At 42.7% G+C, this 24,763-nt stretch overlaps 3 protein-coding genes across 4 annotated transcripts in view; 2 read left to right on the top strand and 1 right to left on the bottom strand.

The window, feature by feature from the left end:
- LOC101281293 (zinc finger protein 665) overlaps nt 1-24,763 on the bottom strand; it is a 369,078-nt gene that overhangs the window by 206,390 nt on the left and 137,925 nt on the right. The window lies entirely within an intron of this gene.
- The window catches only part of LOC105747735 (zinc finger protein 836-like), a 94,072-nt gene that overhangs the window by 50,543 nt on the left and 18,766 nt on the right, over nt 1-24,763 (top strand). The window lies entirely within an intron of this gene.
- Nucleotides 22,186-24,763, top strand: part of LOC101280890 (zinc finger protein 578-like) — a 33,283-nt gene continuing 30,705 nt past the window's right edge. The window contains 1 exon segment of the mRNA XM_049703468.1: nt 22,186-22,304. The gene's annotated coding sequence lies outside the window, so the exon portion shown is untranslated.

Below are 24,763 nucleotides of genomic sequence, written 5' to 3' on the forward strand. Positions count from 1 at the left end.
TTTGTGCTATTTTTAGCATGACAACTGATACCCATTATGCTCCACTTAGACTTTGTTACTAACCAAAATAATACAGATTCTTTGATAAGTGATCTTTAAAACAAAAATTTTATTTAGTCGGTTGTGTTGGGTCTTATTTGCGGCAGGCGGGCTCCTTAGTTGTGGCATGTGAACTCTTAGTTGCGACATGCATGTGGGATCTAGTTACCTGACCAGAGATCCAGCCGGGGCCCCCTGCATTGGGAGCATGGATTCTTAACCACTGCACCACCAGGGAAGTCCCCTTTAATAGGTGATCTTAATTTTTATTTCTGTTGTCTTTCATATTACACTTCAAATACAAGTCACTGTTATTAATGCGTTATGCATAGTAACTTACTGAATTTTCATCTCTGAAAAAAGTACGTATTCTCGTTTCAGAAACGAAGGAATTTAGGACAAAGACAGGTTTAAAGACTCATTCAGTTCCATCCCAGCAAGTGGCTGGATCAGGATACAAAGCGGGTTATGTGTTGTAATCATGAGTAATGATTATTCAATAGTAAAGCTGTTTCCTTTCCATATTACCTAGGTGGAGGAAATTTATTGGTCTTACATTTTGGTTTTGTTTGTAATTGTATTTCCCCACAGTGTTGATGTGAAAGAAAGATTATTTATTGGATAATTCAGGTCAGTTATTGTATACTCATTTAGATTCGATACATCCTCAATTGGTCCTCTGCAGGATTACATGAAGACTTACCAGCAGGTATGTCTGCATTGGAAAAGATTTAACGTAATATCCAGTTCATCCACATGTGTGTACTGTCTCCATGCCCAATGCAAATGACAAGTCACATGTGGTTCTCTTTCCCAAGTAACAGAAAACAAAAGACCCTTAATCACATCAATAAAGAGTAGCTTAGGGACTTCCCTGCTGGTCCAGTGTTTAAGACTTAACCTTCCTATGCAGGGGGTGTGGGTTTGATCCCTGGTTGGGGAGCTAAGATCCCACATACCTCGCGGCAAAAAAATCAAAACATAAAACAGAAGGAATATTGTAACAAACTCAGTAAAGACTTAAAAATGGTTCACATCAAAAAAAGTAAAAAAAAGAGTAGCTCATGTCTCACCAGCTTTTTTTTTTTTAAGTTGAGCCTTTATTTACTTATTTATTGGCTGCGTTGCATCTTGATGCACGCGGGCTTTCTCTAGTTGTGGCGAGCAGGGGCTACTCTTTGTTGCGGTGCGCAGGCTTCTCATTGCTGTGGCTTCTCGTTGCAGAGCATAGGCTCTAGGTGCGCAGGCTTCAGTATTTGCAGCACGTGGGCTCAGTAGTTGTGGCTTGCAGGCTCTAGAGTGCAGGCTCAGTAGTTGTGGCTCATGGGCTTAGTTGCTCCACGGAATGTGGGATCTTCCCGGACCAGGACTCAAACCCATGTCCCCTGCATTGGCAGGCGGATGCTTTAACCACTGTGCCACCAGGGAAGTCCTCACCAGCTTACTTCTATGATAAGAAGATAAACTTTGCATGCCTTAGTCCTCCAGTCTCAGATGCTAGGTCTTGTCCCTGAGTCTCTGGAACTGAGCAGAGTGTTGAGTTTGGCCTCCTGCTTGAATGTGAAGAGAAAATGGAAAAGCTGTTCTTTAGGGTGTGAGTAAGAAGTAGCACTTACTACTTAGGGAGAGTTTTGTATTTGTTGTTCTAGTTTGTAATACAGAGAAACGCCCAGTGCAGGAAATATTTCTGAATCCACTGCCCCACAGCAACCACTTGGAGACCCAAGTTTCCAGGCCTCTGAACTGCTTTCTCCTCGCTAGCAGGGTATGGGAGCAACCCGCTGGCTAAACAGCTTTTTTGAAACCGTTTTCATCTCGCAGAAACAGCTTCCAACGTAAGTGGCCCACAAAATTTTAAGCTTTTACCTTAAAACTGTCAAAGAGGACTTCCCTGGTGGCGCAGTGGTTAAGAATCTGCCTGCCAATGCAGGGACACGGGTTCGAGCCCTGGTTTTCGAAGATCCCACATGCCATTGAGCAACTAAGCCCATGAGCCACAACTACTGAGCCTGTGCTCTAGAGCCCGCGAGCCACAACTACTGAGCCTGCGTGCTGCAGCTACTAAAGCCCACGCGCCTAGAGCCCATGCTCTGCAACAAGAGAAGCCACCACAATGAGAAGCCCGCGCACTGCAAGGAAGAGTAGCCCCCGCGCCCCGCAACTAGAGAAAGCGCGCCCGCAGCAACGAAGACCCAATGCAGCCAAAAATAAATAATTTTTTTAAAAAAGCACCAAAAACTGTCACAGATAGTAATTTAAAATAAACAGGTCAAGGTCCAGGGAAGCACCTTCCCCGGATAGCCCTACAGTCCTTTTTGCGCTGATCTGCGCTGATCTGCTCTCCCTACTCGCCCCACCCCCAGCCCTGCTTCTCTCCGCCCACACTTTCCTCTGGAACCGGAATTGGAGTACACGGGGTGAAGTCCACACTTAACAGTCTCCTTTTCTGTAAGTCTGTGCAGCGTGGTCCCCCTTGTTCTGTCCTCAGAGTCTTGGGAAAGGCTCGACCGTATATCCCAGCATCCGGGATACAAGTAAATCCAGACATCACCTACAGGTCCGTTGCAGGTCGTGTATGTTTTCCTTTGGGTTTAAATTCACCCTGAAGCTGGTCCCTGCCCTTGGCTTTTCTGCTATTCGTCCACGTGGGAGCTGCCTTTCGACATTTTCTTGCTTGAAACCCTTTACCAGGACTTCCCTGGTGATCCAGTGGCTAAGGCTCTGTGCTCTCCATGCAGGGGGCCTGGGTTCCATCCCTGGTCAGGGAACTTGATCCCACATGCGGCAACTGAGAGTTCGCATGCCACAACTAAAGTTCCCTACATTCCGCAACTAAAGATCTTGCATGCTGCAAGGAAGATCTCGCAGGCAGCAAGGAAGATCCTGCACGTGGCAACGAAGATCCCGTGTGCTGCATAAATAAGTAAATACCCTTTACTACATCTACCCCCCAGCCTCGACCTCTCCGCCCCTGGAGGGCAGTGCTGGCTTCCCTGCTCCTGGAGAGGCCGCGTCCTCTCCCTGGTCCTGGGATTCTGGAGAGCTCGCCACGCCCCCTCCACCCTTCCTCCCAGACCCTTGCGTCTTCCTGTGGGTGGTCCTTCTGGTCTGCAGGCCTCCCCTTTGTAGCCAGCCCTTCCCCTTATCCCGTTGTGGAGGTGACCTGGGTCAGCCATGTGACAGCCATTGTATTTCTGTATTCAGCGCAATTGGAAAATGTGCTCTTCTGGTAGGCAGCCGTCTTTTTCAGTCGCATCCTTGCAAATAGGTAGGCGAGGTGGATCGGGGGAAGCAGAGACAGAGAAGGACTGAGAAAGAGAAAAACTGAGGAGAGAAGAATGTGGGAAAACGGATGAGAATAGAGATGATGGCTGAGGATCTTGCAAAGAGACAGTAACACAAAAGAAATTTAGCCTCGAAAGTCACAGTTCTCTAAAATTAAAAAAAGTAATTAAAACAGGATCTGCAGGGGTAGGAGAGTAACATAGGGAGAGGAGTCCTGAGTCTGATAGGAGGGGGAGCAACAGTGGTGAAGCACTCGGCACAGAGCGTCGGGGGCAAAGATAAAGGAGTTGGAAACTTGGCATTCAGGGCATTGTGATGCTGGGAGAGAAGCAGGAAAACTAGTGATTGGAGCAGCAGAGGAAGAGAGCGAGCAGGAAGGACGCATAGCCACCTGGGGTGCCAGAGAATGGGGTGGAAGTGAGGCATAACAGGGATAGAAGGGGTTTACCCCCAAAGGCACAGAGGGAGCAGAGATGGGAAAGAAAGGCAGGAAGACATAGAGATTTAAGGCAGTCAAAGATTGAGGGGAAAGAGCAACGAGAGGGGAAACAAGTTGTAGAGCAGGCATGACATGTGTGAGGGTCGAAATAGGAGGGGAGAAACACCAGTAGAGCAGAGGGGAACAAAAAGAAAGAAAGAAATAGGGAGATAGATAAACAGAATGAAATGGAAATACCTAGTAGTGTATTTAGAGGGGGGAAACCGGATTCAGGTGGGTGGTGTATTTGCATAGGGATGATTAATTTGTGATACATTGATTTGTGGCTTCAGAATCTGCTTTCAAATTTGTTGCCTTAGGTTAGTTATACAGATGAGGATGACAATTGCAAAACTGTCTATAAGGTTTGTGCATTTAGTAATCATTTGTTTCAGAAGACAATACCCTTTTGTAATTCCTATTCAGCCCGGGGGCAGTGACTTGACTCAGACAGTTGTCGGTCACCCCGTTCCCTTTTCCTGACATGGGGTAGAGGACAGGGGAGAGGAGAAGTGGGGAAAGAAATGCCTGTCACCACAAGGTGCCTCTTTAAAGAAATGTTAAAACTCTTGGGGGTTTTTTTGGACTGAATTTACTTTTTTTTTCTTTTTTACAGTTAATTATTTGGAGTTTGAAATAAATCTTAATATGTCCAATTTCTACTTTTCTATAAATAATTACTGACTTCTGAACTTAGCTTTGGTGGCCTTCGATAATTAACTCATGTCGTTCTTTTCTACATATGATAGATTCTCAATTATTTAAATCTTTGACACCAGCATTTTTATTTTTTTTTTATTTTTTTTGACCACGCCACATGGCTTCCGGGATCTTTGTTCCCCGACCAGGGATTGAACCCGCTCCCTCGGCAGTGAGAGCGCAGAGTCCTAACCACTGGACCGCCAGTGAATTCCTGACACCAGAAATTTTAGATTTAATGTAATTCACAAATTATTTCCCATTAAATATTTTTGACATTTTTGTTTGATGTTTGTGTGCTTCCTCCTCTTTATCTGAGACCTTGGAAAAGTACTTCAGTAAGTGATAAATAATTTTAGTCTATTTTGATGAGTACTTGGCAAAGATGTCAAATATCTTTTATATTAACATTCAAAATCTAGCTTAACCAGTTCCCTTCTATTCCATTTTCCTCCTTTTTCTGTGATCTGTTGAAATGGCGAGATGTGAGATGACGTTTCCATCAGGTCCCTCTTAACTGTCCTCTGCAAATGATGAAGGAAGGACTGGATTGACTTGGTACCTTCTTCCATCAGAGCCCCTGTATTCATGATGAAGAAGTTTGCTGATAGTTTCTTTCTAAGCTGACCCCTAAAAAGGTTTTCAGCTATGTTTTGCTATTCTGTATTTTTAATGTACACGGGGTGAAGTCCACTTCACATTAAAAATACATTAAATACATTAAATAAATACATTAAAAATACACTTACGTTACTGTGATTTTTCTGGAGAAGAATTACCAGAATTCTTCCTGTCATCACTGCACCCATGTTCTCCAGGACTCCATCTTCTCTTGGCTGGACAGTGCAACAGCCCATCACTATCTCCTTGTCTTGGATCTGCCCACACTCCCATTTGTTCCCTGTAAGAGCCCTTCACTCCTCCGCATACAAACCTCCCCTTCTCCCTGTAGCCCTCAACCTGAAGCCTAAGCTCCTGGAATGCCATTCAAGCTTGGTAATCAGTGTGATCAGTTCTTGAACGAGAAGTTTCCATTGCTGAAGCACATGAAAGATGGAGTTTTAAATGAGAGGGGAAATAAGGACAAACTCTGTCCACTGGCCCCTCAGGTGGCCTTTTCAGAATTCCATTACACAGGGTTCTATTCACTCAATTTAGACCTCTTCAGAAATGTCTCCCGTCTGGGCCTCAGGGAGCCCACTTGTAACATGGAGATGAGAGACTAGACCAGGAACTCTCAGTTTGAGCAACAGTGACTCCTAAAATGATTGGCCAGATTGGCTGTGTTTCTGTGTGTGGCAGTTCTTTTTGGAGAGAGTATCTAACTGTACTTAGTATTTAAAATGGGTCTCAGTCCTCAAAACTGAAAAAGAAAAACAAAAATGCTAGGATGGAGGCAGGAATAGGGGGGGTCAGAGTACGAGAGACAATAGTCAGATGTCTTCTGCAAATGAGCACAGTTTATTTATAAAGCTCAATGGCAACAAACTTTTAACATACCCACTTTCCTGTTTTCTACCCATGTGCTTTCGATTTAGGAGTTCTAGGAAAAGAGCTTCATTTCTGCATATTATACTGTTCTCTGTGTATTCAGAAGGAGGCAAGCAGTGGGTGAATTTTTGAAATATTTTTCTAGACCCATTGGTAATGTCCTCAATCCTCAGGTGAACAAAGAACTAGTTTTCAGGAAAAGCCACAGCAAATCATGTTTCTTTTTTCCTACGTGGAAGAATTTCTGCGTCTCATTTGAATATTTTACCCACTTTGTAGCAGGAGAAAGAGCCCTAGGCTGTAGATAGTGAGGTGAATACCTTTGGGGATGTACTGAAGTGTGAACACAGGTCAGATCTCAGAAGGGCTGAGGGGAAGCCTCCTTATTAATAGTGTTTGAGAAACTCTCCCCTCTTTGAAGAGTTCTATGGGAATACAGAAGTTTATTTATTATTTGAACTCTCATAGGAAATTTTCTTGTCCATAACTTATCACTTTCTCCATCCATATGTAAAATAAATGAGTTCTTTCATCCTCCATTGGTGCTGCAGGTCCACCAGAGACAAGGGAAATTCTTGGTCATGAACTGCTACACTTGCCATCCGGCTCCTGTGAACTCATTGTTGCTTGACTTGGAGGAGCCTGAGGCGGGCTGATTTTTGTTTTTTGCTTTCCTTCATATATTACCGTATTTTTATTAGTTTCATTTATTGATGTCTCTTTGTTGTGGTGACAGCCGGGGTCGGGGGAGGTACTCAACTTTCTCATGTGCAAAGGGTGTGATATTGACTGAAGATGATGGTGAAAATTCTTCAATGTGCTCCAGCGGGCTTAGGCAGCATGTGGTGAAACTTTGAAGCCAGTTCCCGTGCCTAGAACCAGCCCAGCACGGACCAGGAGGTGTTCTGTGGAGGGAGGAAAGCATCCCCTCCCCAGCAGTGGTACCTTGCCCAGGGACTTTTAGAAAAAAAAGTTGAAACACCATAATTTGAAAAGACACATGCACCCCAGTGTTCATTGCAGCACTATTTACAACAGGCAGGACATGGAAGCAACCTAAGTGTCCATCAACAGAGGAGTGGATAAGGAAGATGTGGCACATATATACAATGGAATATTACTCAGCCATAAAAAGAAATGAAATAATGCCATTTGCAGCAACATGGATGGACCTAGAGATTGTCATACTGAGTGAAGTCAGAGAAAGACAAATATCATATGATATCGCTTATATGTGGAATCTAAGAAAAAGTGTACAAATGAACTTACGTACAAAACAGAAATAGAGTTATAACAATTTTGGTCTTAAAATAACCTCTAGGGTTTTTTATTCAGTTTATAGTTCACAGACCTCTGACTTGATGATTTAGAGCAACATCTTTCAACACAATGATTTCTCTTGCACGTGACAGGGACAGACACAGCAGAGGCACGATGAGCATAGAGGGTCCTTCAATACCATCCAAACTCAAGTGCTGAGGTTCCTGGGCAAGTTTTTTATTATCATTATTGGTTTAAATTTCTAATATTCCATTTTTCAAATATAACGTGTATTTATTATTTTTTGAATTTTGCTTGATATCATATTATGTAGAGACAATGTTAGACTTTACTCCAAGTCTGTAACTCTGGAAAATATTGAAGGTTAAAGACCTCCCTTTCTTCTTTTGCGTGGAAGGAAACAGTTTATTTGCTAAGAAGTACACTTCCCCGTTAATTTCAGTAAGACTCCTGATAGCCCCCTTGTTTACTTAGAAACCAGCTAGATAAGAATCCTCCAAATTCCCATCCATTGCCTTATTGTTTGTCTTCAGTTACCTCTGGATATAATGGCAGTTACCATGATTTAATCAAAAGTTACTTATACTTTTCTCCTCTCCCAAGGGGCCTATGTTTTGAACCCCTTTTAAGCATTGTAATTCAGAACAACAGCGCTGCCGGAACTTAACCAAGCATAGGTGACTTTAGTGTAAAACATCCCCCAGGTATGTAAGCTCGTGCCACCTGGTCATCCACTCCACCATATGGGAGTTTTCCCACTTGTTGACCTCTTGGTGTAAAAAAAAAGTTCTTTTCTGGTCTGAATTTTCAGGCTTTACAGATTTTATGGCTGGAGCATTCTCTATATTGTAATAATCATTTGGAATAAAACCTGTCCCTACCTAAGTCTGACAGTGGTAAATATTTCAGTCATTCCATCTGAACTCAAAAATGTGTATTTTTTAATTTTCTAGGACAGGGTTTGTGTGTGTGTCTCAAACTATATCCTTGTGTTTTTTACATTTTTGAATTGTTTGCATCTGTTTCATAATGAAATACAGGGAGACATATCAAAATCTTCCCGTGATTTAGGAAATTTAGGGTTTTTTTTTCCCTTGTGAATATATTTATTTTCCTGCAACAAAACTCTCCATTCAAAGAATGACTTTCCCCTATAATTGGCTTCTCCTCTATTCTTCTGTGTTTAATGAAAAGTTCCACTATCGACTCATTTCTTTGCTTGGAATCATGGAAGTCCATGCTGAAATGGCTTTTTTGCCAACATGGCTAGTTAGAAATATTGTATAATACAGAGTAATCTACCTAATAGGGTTCACAAAATTTGAGTCACTGCAACTTTTAAAATGTGATATATCTTCTTGTATTTATATATGTGCTACACCAGGACATTCTCCTTACTAAATACCCTTAGAAATATTGCAACTTAATTATTCTTTAGATGGAAATAAATCCCAATGTCTTCTAAAGGCTGTATATTTTATAGGCTCTTTTATCCACACTTGACAGAACTTTTCGAAATAAAAAAACAAAGAGCTAAAATATATTACAATTTGAATATAGAAAGTGAAACTTTCTAATTACCCTCATAATGAATATATAGTCAGTTTGAAATTACATTATTATATACTTAACTATAATTTCGTAAATAAGTTTTTCTGAAAGATATTTAAAGGTAACTCTCAAAAGTGTGGAATAGGATTTCCCCGGCGGTCCAGTGGTTAAGACTCCACACTTCCAGTGCAGGGGGCTTGGGTTTGATCCCTTGTCAGGGAACTAAGATCCCAAATACCCTTGGGAGTGGCCAAAAATTAAAACAACAACAACAACAACAAAACAAGTGTGGAATAGAGCAGGTATTTTAATGAATAATGCAGTTTTTTGCCGGGGACCAGCCCCAGCTGAACAGGTTTCACCGAAAGGGGAGACGGAGTCGGCGTGGACAGAACACAAGACACCTCAGAGGATGCAAGGATCTGCCAAATTTATTTTCATAATTCCGAAGCTTTTATACTGTGAGGCAATCTCACTTTCAATCTTAACAATTTAGTTCCCTAGCCGAAAACCCCTTACAAGCCATAAAACAAAGATCAAAAACAAAGGTACAAAGCCATAAAACAAAGGTCATTTTCGTCAGCAGATTACATCAACAGGTTAAACAGGTTTTTATGGTCAAGTAGTCTTCTGATCTCTATAGTCTCTTTCATCCCCTGTGGTTAGGTACATCTTGGTCACATCTAGGTCAGGAACTTTATCTGCGGTTCCATTATTCTTCCCAGAAGTAAATGTTCTTATACCTGTATGTTCTGTTTAGTTAGCTGGTTACACAAAACACAAACTCAAACACATTACTCTTTTACAATCTGTAAATGCCTTCAGGCTGTAACATTTTACCTTTAACATCAAAACAAGGTGCTATAAACGTACTAACCCTAGGGGGTCTTTGTGGAGGGCATTGTACCTTAAATCTGTCACCAAGGTCCTTTGTAAAATATTTACAAAATATAATTCGTCCCTTATATCTATTCTTATAAAAAGAGCAGTAAAGCTTATATATATTTGCCTTAAAGCTTACCCTATCTAATTTCGCATATACCCATTGTAATAAAAACCTTCCCCGCCACCAAACCCAAGAATTTCCTAGTATATCTTTAACTCCCCAGGGAGGCCATAACTCATCCAATTTACTTTGTAAAGTAGGTTCTTGCCACAAAAACATTCCTGTCGTACTTCCCCGAGCCCAACGCCCTGGCCCGGGAGTGGGGATCTCAGGTGTAGTCATCAAGGGAGCCGGAGTGATTACAATCCTTCTTGGCTTTTCCCTCAGTTGGGATCTTTCCTCAAACCCTCCATCGGAACTGGGAATATTTCCCAACCCCAATAGCAATCCTACAAAATCACTTTAGGCAAAGGCAGGGGAAGACAAGGGGAACCACACAGAGCAAAGCCTTGCTACCACACAGAGGAAAGCTGTGGTCCACGGAGGAAATGGGAAACAAAGCCCTGCTGCGGCGGGAGAGCAGTTGCCATTGGCCAGGTCTCTTGTCTGCTACCTGGGTTCCCATCTGAGCTGGGCGTGGGAAGCGAAGCAGCCATGGGGACAGGGTTCAGGCTCCTGCAAAGTTGGGGGGTGAGGGTCTATGCCCCACCTCTGTTGGCCCCCAAGTTCTCTCCTGATGGCCCCTCTGCGACTGTGCCTGTCTTAGGTTGTTCCTTCCCTGAGGAATCTTACCCGTCTCTGGCTAACCAGCCATCCTCCGGGGCCAAGCAGGGAGATGTGAGGTGTGCGAGGTGCAGTGCCCCCAGAGAAGGTCAGTTCTCTGTCACCTTGGTAGCCTATGCCCCCGTGGCCTCCACGCCCAGCACCTGCCCTGGGATTCCCTCGCCAACTGGCGGGGCCCCGGCTCTGGTCACATGTCTTCGGGAACCCAGGTTTCTCCTCCAGGGAGGGCCCAGCTTACAACACTGGGCAAGAGAGACCGATTGCAAGGCACCAGCCACCAGGAGGCCTCAACAGGGTAGGGGGAGTGTAAAAAACCCTATGTTCAGGAAGCTTTGCTTTTCCATATATGTGTCTGACAGCATCAGCTTTGCAGAGGAGAACTTTGCCTCTCCATATTTGTACCCGATAGCATCAACTTTGCTTGACACTACGGGTCTCGTCTGTGCTGTAACTCAAAGGCACTTCCTATGTGGCTCCCGACATCTCCCCCTTTTTTATTTTTTAAAAAGGCAGTATGTAATTCCACTTTGGTTCTGTATACACTTTGAAGGGCAGTTTGAATTAATCGGATAATGACTGGAAAAGAAATAAGAAGCAAAATTATAACCACTCCGGCAGCCCCATAATTTATTAAAATATGCATAAAGGAATCATTTTTAAAATAACTTTGTAAATTTTGTAAAAATTCTGCAGCAGCCTTAGAGGGGTTCATATCATATTGAGAGGCTGCAATATCATGAATTTGTTTATGTAAATGTTCCAAATCAATTCCTAGATCACTAGAATTCCATATATTTAAAATATGCATCTGAATTTTTTCCCAGGAATATTCAGAATGATTTACTTTTAAGGGAGTAACACATATCCAAGAATATTTTTTATGGCATGTTAAAGATAAGCGAATTTTTAAAGCGGTAAGTTCTTGACCAATATGTAAAACTGCTTCTTCAAGGGCATCAACTTTAGTTTCTAACTTTCTATCTATTGCTTCCTGGGTTGCTAAAGCCAAGGATATATTTTTTGATAAATCATTAGCATATTGTGCTGTTTGTACTTCCTTCACTAAAGCATATGTTGCGACAGTAAAAGAGCTTAATATTCCTATTAAGGCGGAAATTCCCAAAATCAAAGTAGCTACAAATCTTTTTGGCCGTATGAGCTCTCCAACCTGTCTTATAATTTCTGCCCCTATATCTGTATACCAAGATTCATTAAGCGCTACTGGCAGCACAATATAAGTTGGTCTTTTTAACACCATTATGGTTGATACATTCATCTCAGGAACAATGCAAGTGGTCAGTATGTATTGCTGACAGGTAATATAAAATCTCATATTATACTGCATAATTTGTAACTTTTTACTATCATTAGAAAGCAATAAGGAATACGGAGATGACACACAGGTTTGAATATAGTACTCTTCCATATGGGTAGTAGCTCTAACTAGCGTTATTTTACGAGTGGTTAAAGGTAATCTCCATAGCTGAGATTGATAATAGGTTTTATTTTCATGAACAAAGGTATAAATAGGAGCCACCCATCCATGACTATTCCATCTGTTTACCTTCAATGGACGGGGAATATAGGAATCATTCCATGGGTATATCAAGCCGCTTTTTAAATATATTCTATAATCTCCCTCAGGAAGATTAATACTCCAATCTGAAATATAATATCTGGTTCCAGGAATGATTATTTTATTCTCTTTATTATACATACAATATATCCATGAAGGATATCCAGTTTTAATATTTATCCAAATCCATTCATTTGTAGCTTCCCCTGCAGCCTCATCACAATCATCATATTTAGGAGGATGAACAACTTTAGGCAAAGATTTATTAACATAAACTTGATTTTGTCTTACAACTTTCCCTAACAATGACCATAAATATCTTGTAGTCTTATCTCTTCCTATTGGCTTCTTAGGAGAGTCTGTCAAGAATCCTGCATCAACTACTGACAAACATCCATTCTTTGTTTGATTATTTCCTATTGACCCTGAGCCAACAAAAAAACATATTGGAGGAAAGTCAGTCTGACCTGTAAATGAGTAATTAAAATTGATTACAAATTGTTTATAGCCCTGTATTCCTCGAATGCCATCGGTCAATTCAGGGAATGAGGAGGTTACTGGAATAATGGGATCTGTCCAAGTACATGCATGCAAAATAGGAGGATCAGGGAAGTAAGCCCAATACGTACCGTTGGCACTTACCTGAACTGAAAGCAAGCTAAGCATAGCCACAAAAAAATTAGCAGTCGTCAAAGGCAATCCTTGAGCATTTACAGCATTTTCAGCATTCAGGCAAAGCTTTTTAATTGTTCCCCAGGTAATCGGAGCCGCTTCAGTGGTGGAGACAGCATACCTTCTTTTTTGTGAACGAGAAGGCAATGAAGGCTTTCTCTCCGATAATTTTGGAGAGGCTTGTACCTCTTTATCACAAGATGATCTAAGTGACAGCTGTTTTATCTGGGGAACTAACCTCGCAGCCACAAGATTATCTGGTTTTACTTTCTGTGCATGCAGTTCCGCCATCTCGGCAGTGAAAGTTCTTTTCTGAAAGACGCTTCGATAAGTTCCCCACCTCAGGGTGTCTGATTAATCGATCAGGAATCCAAATTGGTGAATCAAAATTCTGAGGAAAAATACAAGCATATCCTCTACCACTAGTTAATAATGTATCTGGTCCATTCCATTTTCCTGTTAAAACATCCTTCCATAATACCTTTGGTTTTATATTTTCTTCATTTATCTCCCAATGTCTCATCATAGGAGTTTTCTCTTTATCATTCATATTTAAATAATTTAATACAAACATGGAATGATTAAGTAAATGATGAGGAGAAAAATATTTTAAATCTCCACTTTGCAATTTATAAATCATATTTTTTAATACCTGATTGGTCCTTTCAATTATAGCTTGTCCTTGTGGATTATAAGGAATTCCTGTACTATGGGCTATGCCAAACTGTTGGCATAATTGCTGAAAAGACTTAGAAACATAAGCAGGGCCATTGTCAGTTTTTAACTTTCGGGGAATTCCCAAATAACTAAAACAAAACATCAAGTGTTGGCACACATCCTTAAAGGCCTCTCCGGTCCTAGCTGAGGCTACAATTACATGTGAAAAGGTATCCACACAAACATGTACATAGGACAGCTTTCCAAAACTAGGTATATGAGTCACATCCATTTGCCATAGATCATTAGCTCGTAAACCTCGAGGATTTACTCCTTGCTGAGGTACATTAGTTTGTGTAGGACACACAGAGCAATTTTTTATTATTTCCCTTGCCGCTTCTCTGGTTAGGCCAAACTGATATCTTAAGGCATTAGCATTTTGATGATGCAGCTGATGAGATTTTATTGCTTCTTGTACTTTATTTTCATCTACTATAAAAATTTTAGTCAGGGCATCAGCAGAGGCATTGCCTTCTGCTAAAGGCCCTGGCAATCCAGAGTGAGCTCTAATGTGGCCTATATAATAAGGCTGTGTTCTTTCCCATATACTTTTTTGTAATCTCTTAAGTAATTTAATTATTGTACTCTTATTCTCAGAAAAGGCCGCTGTTTCTATTGCTGGAAATAATTTAACTATATATAAGGAATCAGTATATAAATTAATCTTTTTATCCCTGGTTAATTTCATTACTTCTATAACTGCCATAATTTCTGATTGCTGTGCTGAGCAATTTTCTGTATTTAATACCTTCTTTTCATTATTAATAATATAGGCTGCCCTCCCTGAGGAGGATCCATCAGTAAATACTAATATAGCCTCTTCCAAAGGTTTTATCTTATAATATGTAGGAAAAACCACCATATGTTCCTTAAAAAACTGTAGCAATACACTTTTAGGCAAATGAAATAAAATTTGACCTCTAAATGAGGCCAGAGCTATTCCTAATGAATCTTCTAACAGCAGCAAGGCCTCTAATTGATCTTTATTATAAGGTATAATTATGTTATCCATATCTTTTCCAAATAACTCTCTACTTCTCTTTCTACCTTTAATAATTAACAAACTAACCATAAAAGGGTATGAGGCAACAATCTTTTTTGGACTAGCAGCCAAATGTATCCATTCTAGTGGTCCATTTTGCCATAATAATCCTGTAGGAATAACTGGAGTCCTTAAAACAATTAAATCCCAAGGTTTGGTATAATCCAATCTTTTAATAAAAACATTTTTTAAAGCTTTTTCTATTTTTTCTATGGCTAGTTTTCCTTCTGCAGTTAACTCTCTAGGGGATAAGGGGTTAGAATCTCCTTGTAATATCAAAAACAAAGGTTTTAATTCCATAGTAGTAATTTTTAACAAAGGCCTTATCCAATTTATATCTCCTAAAAACTTTTGAAAATCATTTAAAGTAACCAAATGATCAGTTCTTAGCTGAAAAGGTATATGCTGAATGGAAAATTCCTGTATTAATCTGCCCAAATAATTATAAGGAGGTTCAGTTTGAATTTTCTCTGGAGCAACTTTTAATCCATACTCCTGTAAAGCTTCCATCATATCCTGCAATGCCTGATGTAAGTAGGCCTTATCTTTATGGGCCAATAATATATCATCCATATAATGTATTAAATAAATTTCTTTATATTTCTGTCTTATATTACATATGGCCTGGTCTACATATTTCTGACATAAGGTAGGGCTATTTTTCATACCCTGCGGTAAAACTTTCCACTGATACCTCTGATATGGTCTGGTAAAATTAGAAGAGGGCACACTAAACGCAAACCTTTTTCTGTCCTCCTTGTGTAAGGGGATCGTGAAAAAGCAATCTTGCAAGTCTATGACTATAATAGCATGATCTTTAGGGATGGCTACTGGAGAGGGAAGTCCAGGCTGTAAAGCCCCCATTGTTTCCATGGTTTTATTTATTGCTCTAAGATCTTGTAATAGTCTCCATTTTCCTGATTTTTTCTTTATAACAAATATAGGAGTATTCCAAGGACTATTAGAGGGTTCAATATGTCCTGCCAATAATTGCTGTTCCACTAATTCTTCTGCAGCTGTTAATTTCTCAGAAGTTAGGGGCCATTGTTCCACCCATACAGGTTCCTCTGAAAGCCACACTATAGGGTCAGCTGCTTTTAAAACAATGGCCCCCTTTATAAATTTGGATAGCCCACTCCATGTTTATCATTTTTGGGCTCAGCAACCACAGGATATAATCTTCCCTCCTGATTTTTTCCTAAACCTTTATCTGGGTCATATCCCATTTTTAACATCTGTGAGGAGACCCAGTCATCTGGACTATACAAGAGCATTCCCATCTGCATAAGTATGTCTCTTCCCCAAATGGAAATTGGCAGGCCAGGTATTACATAAGGACAAAAAGAGCCTGCTTGTTTATTGGTAGTATTCTCCCAATTTAAAATCTGGGAACTCTTAGCTACTGCTGGAGCAGTTCCTAAACCTACTAACATATTGTCAGCATGCTGGGTAGGCCAGCTGCTAGGCCAATCTTTTCCTGCTATGCAGGAGGAATCTGCACCAGTATCTAACAATCCCTGAATATTCTTTCCATTAATTTTTAAAGTTTTTAAAGGCCTATTTCTGGTAATTTCTTGAATCCAAAATACCATATCACTGGAGCCAAATGCTTTCTCATTTCTTGCTTCCTGAACAACATTCTTTCCTGTTTTATAATATGGTAACAATAACAATTGTGCTATTCTTTGTCCCACATATATTTGTTGTGTCTTGTTAGAGGGAGCCACCATTATTTGAATTTCTCCTGTATAATCAGAGTCAATTACTCCAGGCAAAACTGTTAAGCCAGATAAGGAAGTTGAACTTCTACCAATAATTAAACCCATTACTCCTGGGGGCAATGGACCTTTAATCCCAGTTGGTATTTTTACGACTGGAGAGTCAGGAGTTAATATTGTTGCGGAGGTGGCACAGAGGTCCAATCCTGCGCTGCCTGGGGTGGCCCTGAACAATTCATCAATTCCCCTGAGGGAAGAAAGGGATTGAGCGTCTGGTGAATTGCCCCTATTGTTTGTTGGGCCCGGGGTCGGGCCCGAAATAAGTTTCCCGAATTATTTCCAGCAGACGCATTTGGAAAAACAGGTGCAGGAAATATTGGCATCTGAGCGCCAGCCTGAGGCACTGCAGAAACCCCATTAGGGGGAAGAATGTGTCCGTCCTTGTGATATTTACTTCTACACAATTTAGTCCAATGATTTCCTTTCCCACATCTTTGGCAAGGAGTCTTTGGAACCCCAACATTACCAGGAGATATCATTCTAACAGGACCTGGTGGAGGTATATTTTTATTAGGACATTCCCTACTAAAATGACCTGCGCCTCCACAAGCAAAACAATTATTTCCTTTTGGTCCCTTAGGGTTTTTTGTTTTTTGAACCATATTCATCATACATTGAGGAAGTGTTTCTCCCTTTAAGGCGGCTGCCAAAGCAATCCCTTGCATATAAGAGGGACCCACGTCAGAACATTGCTTAATAAAATCTGAAATACTGCCAGTTTTTCTAATTGGTCGAATCAGGTTCTGACAAACAGGATTGGCATTTTCAAAGGCTAATTGTTTTGCCAACATGTTAGCTGCATCCTCATCGGTTATCACTCTTTTTATCTCGGTTAGCAAGCGAGAAACAAAATCCTCATATGGCTCCTCAGGCTTTTGTCTTAAATCTGTCAAAGTGGAGGCTTTTCCTGGAGTCAAAGGCAAAGACTTCCAGGCATTCAGTGCACACGTAGTTACTTGCCATAAGGCCTCCTTTCCCATATGCATCTGCTGTTCGGCTGTATCATATTCTCCCTGGCCTAGCAACATATCTTTAGTAATATCAAATTTATCCCATTTTTTATTTAAAGCATGTTGCTTGGCTACCCATTCTTCATATTCTGTTTTCCAAAGCAAATATTGTCCTCCAGATAAACAGGCCTTTGTAACCTGAATCCAGTCATATGGAGTCATCCATCTATTTGCCAAGGCATCTATAAGAGTCATGGTATAAGGTGCCAACGGTCCATAATCTGCACAGGCCTTTTTAAGTTCTTTTAAAAGTTTTAGAGGCAAAGGATCCCAATATACATCATCATCATCAAAACCATCCTCATAAATGACTGGAAAGCAGGCGGCAAAAGCATAATCATCATCGTCACCTTTTATTCTCCTATGCTTTTTATTTTTACCTTGGCTTTTATTAAAAGGTGGCGAAGGTGGTGGGCCCCTAGCCTTTAAAGGCGGTGGAGGTGGTAGGCCCTTAACATTTAAAGTTGAATGTCCTAATCTCTTTAAAGGGAGAAATGAAGAACTTAAAGGTGCCGGTGGGGCGGTCGGTAAACGACCCAAAGGGCGCTTATCCTGTAAATTAAGCCTATTTTTCTTAATTTCTTGCTTTGAAAAAGCACCATAGGGTTCATATTTCCTTCTTTCATAATCATATGCAGCAGCATCTAAATCATCCTGATCTGCAGGAGGCAATTCATCATCAAAAGGAGGATTCTTTAACAAATTAGACTTAGTATCAATAGGTGACTCATTTTTCTCCTCTGAGTCATTATCATTAAGATTACAGTCTTTTAAAGCTGCAGCTAAAACCTCAGTTTCTTTTGATGTTTTTTGGGAAAATAACGGAGTACATTCATCTATTACTTCTGCAGGATACTTATATGGGTTCTTTTGACCCTCAGGCAAGGGAGCAATGCTCTCTCTAATAAGGTTCCATAAAGTAAAAGTATCTACTGGAACCTTCTCAGGTCCAAAATGACTGTAATATACTTGCAAAGTTTGTCCCACCTTTTGCCAGGTTTCTATATTAACTGTTCCCTGTTCTGGAAACCATGGGCATTGTTCCTGTACAAACTGAAAAAACTGAGTTAGTTGCTTACTAGCTACCTTAATTCCTCTTCCATTTATCATATGTTTAACTATATCAATAAATAAGAGCCTCTCTTTGGACTCAGTGTGTCCCATCTTGACACCGCCTTACTCACCTTCCTAACCAGTATTCCTAACTGGGGGTCTGCAGCACCCTACGGTGAGACTCCTATCCGTCCGAGAAAAAAAAATTATACTTACCCCTTCAGGTCCCTGTTCGGGCGCCACTTGCCGGGGACCAGCCCCAGCTGAACAGGTTTCACCGAAAGGGGAGACGGAGTCGGCGTGGACAGAACACAAGACACCTCAGAGGATGCAAGGATCTGCCAAATTTATTTTCATAATTCCGAAGCTTTTATACTGTGAGGCAATCTCACTTTCAATCTTAACAATTTAGTTCCCTAGCCGAAAACCCCTTACAAGCCATAAAACAAAGATCAAAAACAAAGGTACAAAGCCATAAAACAAAGGTCATTTTCGTCAGCAGATTACATCAACAGGTTAAACAGGTTTTTATGGTCAAGTAGTCTTCTGATCTCTATAGTCTCTTTCATCCCCTGTGGTTAGGTACATCTTGGTCACATCTAGGTCAGGAACTTTATCTGCGGTTCCATTATTCTTCCCAGAAGTAAATGTTCTTATACCTGTATGTTCTGTTTAGTTAGCTGGTTACACAAAACACAAACTCAAACACATTACTCTTTTACAATCTGTAAATGCCTTCAGGCTGTAACATTTTACCTTTAACATCAAAACAAGGTGCTATAAACGTACTAACCCTAGGGGGTCTTTGTGGAGGGCATTGTACCTTAAATCTGTCACCAAGGTCCTTTGTAAAATATTTACAAAATATAATTCGTCCCTTATATCTATTCTTATAAAAAGAGCAGTAAAGCTTATATATATTTGCCTTAAAGCTTACCCTATCTAATTTCGCATATACCCATTGTAATAAAAACCTTCCCCGCCACCAAACCCAAGAATTTCCTAGTATATCTTTAACTCCCCAGGGAGGCCATAACTCATCCAATTTACTTTGTAAAGTAGGTTCTTGCCACAAAAGCATTCCTGTCGTATTTCCCCGAGCCCAACGCCCTGGCCTGGGAGTGGGGATCTCAGGTGTAGTCATCAAGGGAGCCGGAGTGATTACAATCCTTCTTGGCTTTTCCCTCAGTTGGGATCTTTCCTCAAACCCTCCATCGGAACTGGGAATATTTCCCAACCCCAATAGCAATCCTACAAAATCACTTTAGGCAAAGGCAGGGGAAGACAAGGGGAACCACACAGAGCAAAGCCTTGCTACCACACAGAGGAAAGCTGTGGTCCACGGAGGAAATGGGAAACAAAGCCCTGCTGCGGCGGGAGAGCAGTTGCCATTGGCCAGGTCTCTTGTCTGCTACCTGGGTTCCCATCTGAGCTGGGCGTGGGAAGCGAAGCAGCCATGGGGACAGGGTTCAGGCTCCTGCAAAGTTGGGGGGTGAGGGTCTATGCCCCACCTCTGTTGGCCCCCAAGTTCTCTCCTGATGGCCCCTCTGCGACTGTGCCTGTCTTAGGTTGTTCCTTCCCTGAGGAATCTTACCCGTCTCTGGCTAACCAGCCATCCTCCGGGGCCAAGCAGGGAGATGTGAGGTGTGCGAGGTGCAGTGCCCCCAGAGAAGGTCAGTTCTCTGTCACCTTGGTAGCCTATGCCCCCGTGGCCTCCACGCCCAGCACCTGCCCTGGGATTCCCTCGCCAACTGGCGGGGCCCCGGCTCTGGTCACATGTCTTCGGGAACCCAGGTTTCTCCTCCAGGGAGGGCCCAGCTTACAACACTGGGCAAGAGAGACCGATTGCAAGGCACCAGCCACCAGGAGGCCTCAACAGGGTAGGGGGAGTGTAAAAAACCCTATGTTCAGGAAGCTTTGCTTTTCCATATATGTGTCTGACAGCATCAGCTTTGCAGAGGAGAACTTTGCCTCTCCATATTTGTACCCGATAGCATCAACTTTGCTTGACACTACGGGTCTCGTCTGTGCTGTAACTCAAAGGCACTTCCTATGTGGCTCCCGACAGTTTTTTTTTTTTAAGATTTATTTATTTAATTTATTTTTGGCTGCGTCCGGTCTTAGTTGCAGCACTCGGGATCTTCGTTGAGGCTTGCAGGATATTTCATCGCGGCGCGCGGGCTCTTTGGTGCAACGCGCAGGCATCTCTCTAGCTGTGGCGTGTGGGTCGTTTTCTCTTCTCTAGTTGTGGTGCGAAGGCTCCAGGGCGTGTGGCCTCTGTAGTTTGTGGCACGCAGGCTCTCTAGTTGAAGTGCACCAGCTCAGTAGTTGTGGCGCGTGGGCTTAGTTGCCCCGCGGCAAGTGGGATCTTAGATCCCTGACCAGGGATCGAACCTGCGTCCCCTGCCTTGTAAGGCGGATTCTTTACCACTGGACCATCAAGGAAGTACCAATAATGCAGTTCTAATAATATATATATATATATATATATATAGTCTTTTTATTGCATGTATTTGAGATGATGGGATACTCACTAGCCTTATTTTGGTAATTATTTCAATATATGTAGGAACATTATGCTGTACAACTTAAACTTATACAGTGATGTATGTCAAGTACATCTCAATAAAACTGGGGGAGGAGGGGGGGTGGTTTTAAAAGGCAAATAAAGCACTTCAGCCGAAAGAAAGAACAATGCAATTTATAACAATTTAAAAAAATGTATTGCTTTTCCAAAACAATTGTTAGTGAGGAACGTTATCACATGCCTTATTTCTCCAGTCTCAGACCCCAGGTTTTGTACCTGAGTCTCTGGAACTGAGCAGAGTTTTGAGTTTGGTCTCCTGGCTGAATGAGGAATAGAAACGGAAGAGCGCTTCTGTAGGATGTCAGTCTGAAATGGAACATTCTACCTAGGAAGAATTTTGTATTTCTCATTCTAGTTTGTAATAGAGACAAACCTAGCTTTTGTTTCCTCAAACTGCTTCAGTTAATTCTAACTGCAGGAAATGTTCCCAGATCCAACCACTGCCCTACAGCTACCACTCGGAGACCCACATTCCCAACCTCTGAATTGCTTGAGCCTCTGGAACGCGGCATGCGAGCAAACTGCTGGGAAAAACAGCTTTTTATTGAAGCCGTTTCAACTTGTTAGGAGGAAACGTTAGTTTTACGACATCAGTGGCTCACACAGCTGGAAAGCTTTTACCATAAAACTTCTAGATGATAGTTGTAAGGTCGGATCTTAACAAACGGCACCGCGAAACAGAGGAAAGCTTCAAGTGAGCTTTATTAGGGAGCGCTCCCGGGCGAGGTTCACTGGTCCGAGAGAAAGGGGCCAGAGAAGTCGCGCCCAGTTCTGGATGAGGGTGATTTTTATTGGGGTAAAAGCAGAAGGCGGCTTGCAAGGGGAGGGGGTGGTTTGCTATACAGGGTAATTCCTTATTTGGTGAGGATACAGCAGGGCCAGGTGTTGGTTGGTCTGTTGTGGGGCGTAAGCCCCATTTCCCGTCAGCCACATTGTTTTCTGGGCAGGATGTTAGAGTCTCTTGTTGATTCCCAGAACAGGTGAGGTCGTTATGTCCCGATGCCTCTCCTACCTCATACTGGTCGATGTTTTCTCTTACCCCCCGGGCCAACGGACCTTACAATAGTAACTTAAAATCGGCACTTTCAAAGCGCCGGGAAGTAACATACCTCAGCCCTTTACTACGCCCCTGGCGATCTCCGCGAGGTTGTGAACTCCCTTGCCCCGCCCTTCGCGGTCGCGCTCCACTCGTTCACGTCCCTGGAAGCCCTGCCTCTAACTCTGCGCGTGCGCAGTTTCTTAACGGAACCGGAAGTAGAGAGCTCGGCGTGGAGCTCGCGCTCCATTAGATAAGTTTCTCCTTTCTAGTGTGAGTTTGTGCTGCATGGTCCACCATACCCCACCCTCAGCGTCTTGGGAGTCACGCGCTCCAGTAGGTAAGTTTCTCCTTTCTAGTGTGAATTTGTGCTGCGTGGTCCACCATACCTCACCCTCAGCGTTTTGGGAGTCACTATGGACTTAAAATGCCGGCACCCGGCCTTCGCCCCCAGTAAATCCAGACGTCGCCGTCACAGGTCTGGTGTTTTCCTTTGCGTTTGAAATCTCTCTGAGGTGGGTTCCGGAGCCCTTGGCTTTTCTGCCTTAGGTCCAGGTAGACCCCGCCTTTCGCTTCTTTTTCCTTCATAAAGCCCTTTACTGCCTCCGCCCTCCCCGTGGAAGGCCCTCTTCCGCGAGGTGGATTCGCGGCTGCGCAGCCTCGCCCTCTCGGACCCTGGAGGGCAGCGCCGGTCGCCCTGCTCCCGGAGAGCTCGCGTCCTCTCCCGGGTCCCGGGATTCTGGAGAGCCCGCCCCGCTCCTGAGCCCCCCTCCCTCCCTCCCAGCCCCTCTGTCCTCGCGTCTCCTCAGGCCGGTCCTTCTGCTCCGCAAGCCTCTCCTTCATAGTCAGGCCTTCCCCTCACCCCGTGTAGGGGGAGGTGACCTGGCCAGCCGTGTGACACCCAATGTTCTTCGGTCTCCCCGCTGGAAAATGTGTTTTTCCGGTAGGCGGGTATCTTATTCAGTCGCCATCCCTGTAAATACGTGGGCGAGGGGGACCGGGAGAAGCTGAGACAGAGAGCGACTGAGAGAGCAATAGAAGAACCGAGATGAGAAAAGAATGAGGGAGAACCAATAGAGACGTAGAGGATTGGCTTAGGGACTTGTAAAGAGACAATAAAATGAAAGAGACTAAGCCTTGCAAGTAACAGGTGGATAAAGTAAAGAAGTGAATTATACAGAGGGATTGCGACAGATTAGAGGAAAACATAGATAGAGGGGCCCTGATTCAGCGTTAGCAAGGGAGGCAACAGTGATGAGGCCCTTCACACAGAGAACGGGGGCAGAGGGTAAATGAGGTGGGACCATGGCCTTCAGAGCATCAAGGTGCTGGGAGAGAGAACAGCAGAGGAAGAAGGAACAACACCAAGGAACCATAGCCACCTGGGGTGCCAGAGAGTGAGGAGGGAGGGAGTGTATCACGGACAGAAGGGGTGTAACCCGGAGGGCAGAGAGGGAGCAGAGGTGGGGGAAGAAAGAGCATCAAGGGGGGGAACAGGTTGCAGAGTCGGGCAGGCCAGGTGTGAGGGAGGAAATAGAGAGGAGGGCAGGAACAGCAGGAGAGCAGAGGGGAGCAAAAGGAGAGACACAGACCGAGATCATCTAGGGAGACGAATAAACGGAATGAAATGGAAACACCTAGTAGTGCAGGTAGAGCGGAAACTGGATCCAGGTGGGTGGTGGTGAGTTGTTTGGATGTGGATGATTAAGCTGTGATGTATGATCTGTGGTTTCAGAATGTAGTAAATTTAAAATTTGTTTGCTTAAATTATACAGATGAGCGTGAGAATTGGAAAACTTCCTTATAAGGTTTGTGCATTTTGCAGTTAATTTGTATCAGAAGATAACTTCCATCTCCAGTCCCTATTCAGCCAGGGGGCAGTGACTTGACTCAAGACAGCTGTGGGTCACCCCCTTTCCTTTTCCTGGCATGAGAGCACAGGGGAGAGAAGTGGGGCAAGAAATGACTGACTCTGTTACTGCCTCTTTTTTTTTTTTTTTTTTTGCGGTATGCGGGCCTCTCACCGCTGTGGCCTCTCCCACCGCGGAGCACAGGCTCCGGACGCGCATGCCCAGCGGCCATGGCTCACGGGCCCAACCGCTCCGTGGCATGTGGGATCCTCCCGGACCGGGGCACGAACCTGCGTCCCCTGCATCGGCAGGCGGACTCTCAACCACTGCGCCACCAGGGAAGCCCCATGGTGCCTCTTTGAAGGAACATTAAAAGTGAGTTTTTTTCTAATGGATTCACTTTTTTCTCTTTCCTTTTTTTTTTTTCTTTTTCATTTTTTTTACATTTAATTCTTTTTATAACTTGGAATAAATCTTGGTGCATTAAGTTTCTACTTCTCTGTAAGTAATTATAAACTTCTGAAATAAGCTTTGCTGGTTTTGTATAATCAACTCATGTGATTCTTTTCTAAATATGATATAGTCTTAGTTTTTTTAACTTTCACACCAGAATTTTAAAAAAATTCACAAAATATTTCTTTTAAAATGTGTTTAAGGTTTGTTTGAGGCCTGCCTCCTGTCTCCTCTTTATCTTGTGTATTGGAAAAATTCTTTGGTAACTAGTAAATAATTTTAGACTGTTATGATGAGTTAAGATGATGTTAAGATGTCAATCATCTTTTATATTAACAGTCAAAACCTAGTTTAACCAGTTAGTCTAATATTCAGTTTTTTTCCATTGTATTTGATCTGTTAAGATAGTGAGCTGTGAAGTGATAGGGAGATGCTTCCCTCAGGTCCCTCTTGACTGTTCTCTACAGATACTGAAGGATTGGGTATAGTGACTTGG

This window comes from Orcinus orca, chromosome 20 (genome assembly GCF_937001465.1).
Source record: "Orcinus orca chromosome 20, mOrcOrc1.1, whole genome shotgun sequence".
NCBI classification, from domain to species: domain Eukaryota; kingdom Metazoa; phylum Chordata; class Mammalia; order Artiodactyla; family Delphinidae; genus Orcinus; species Orcinus orca.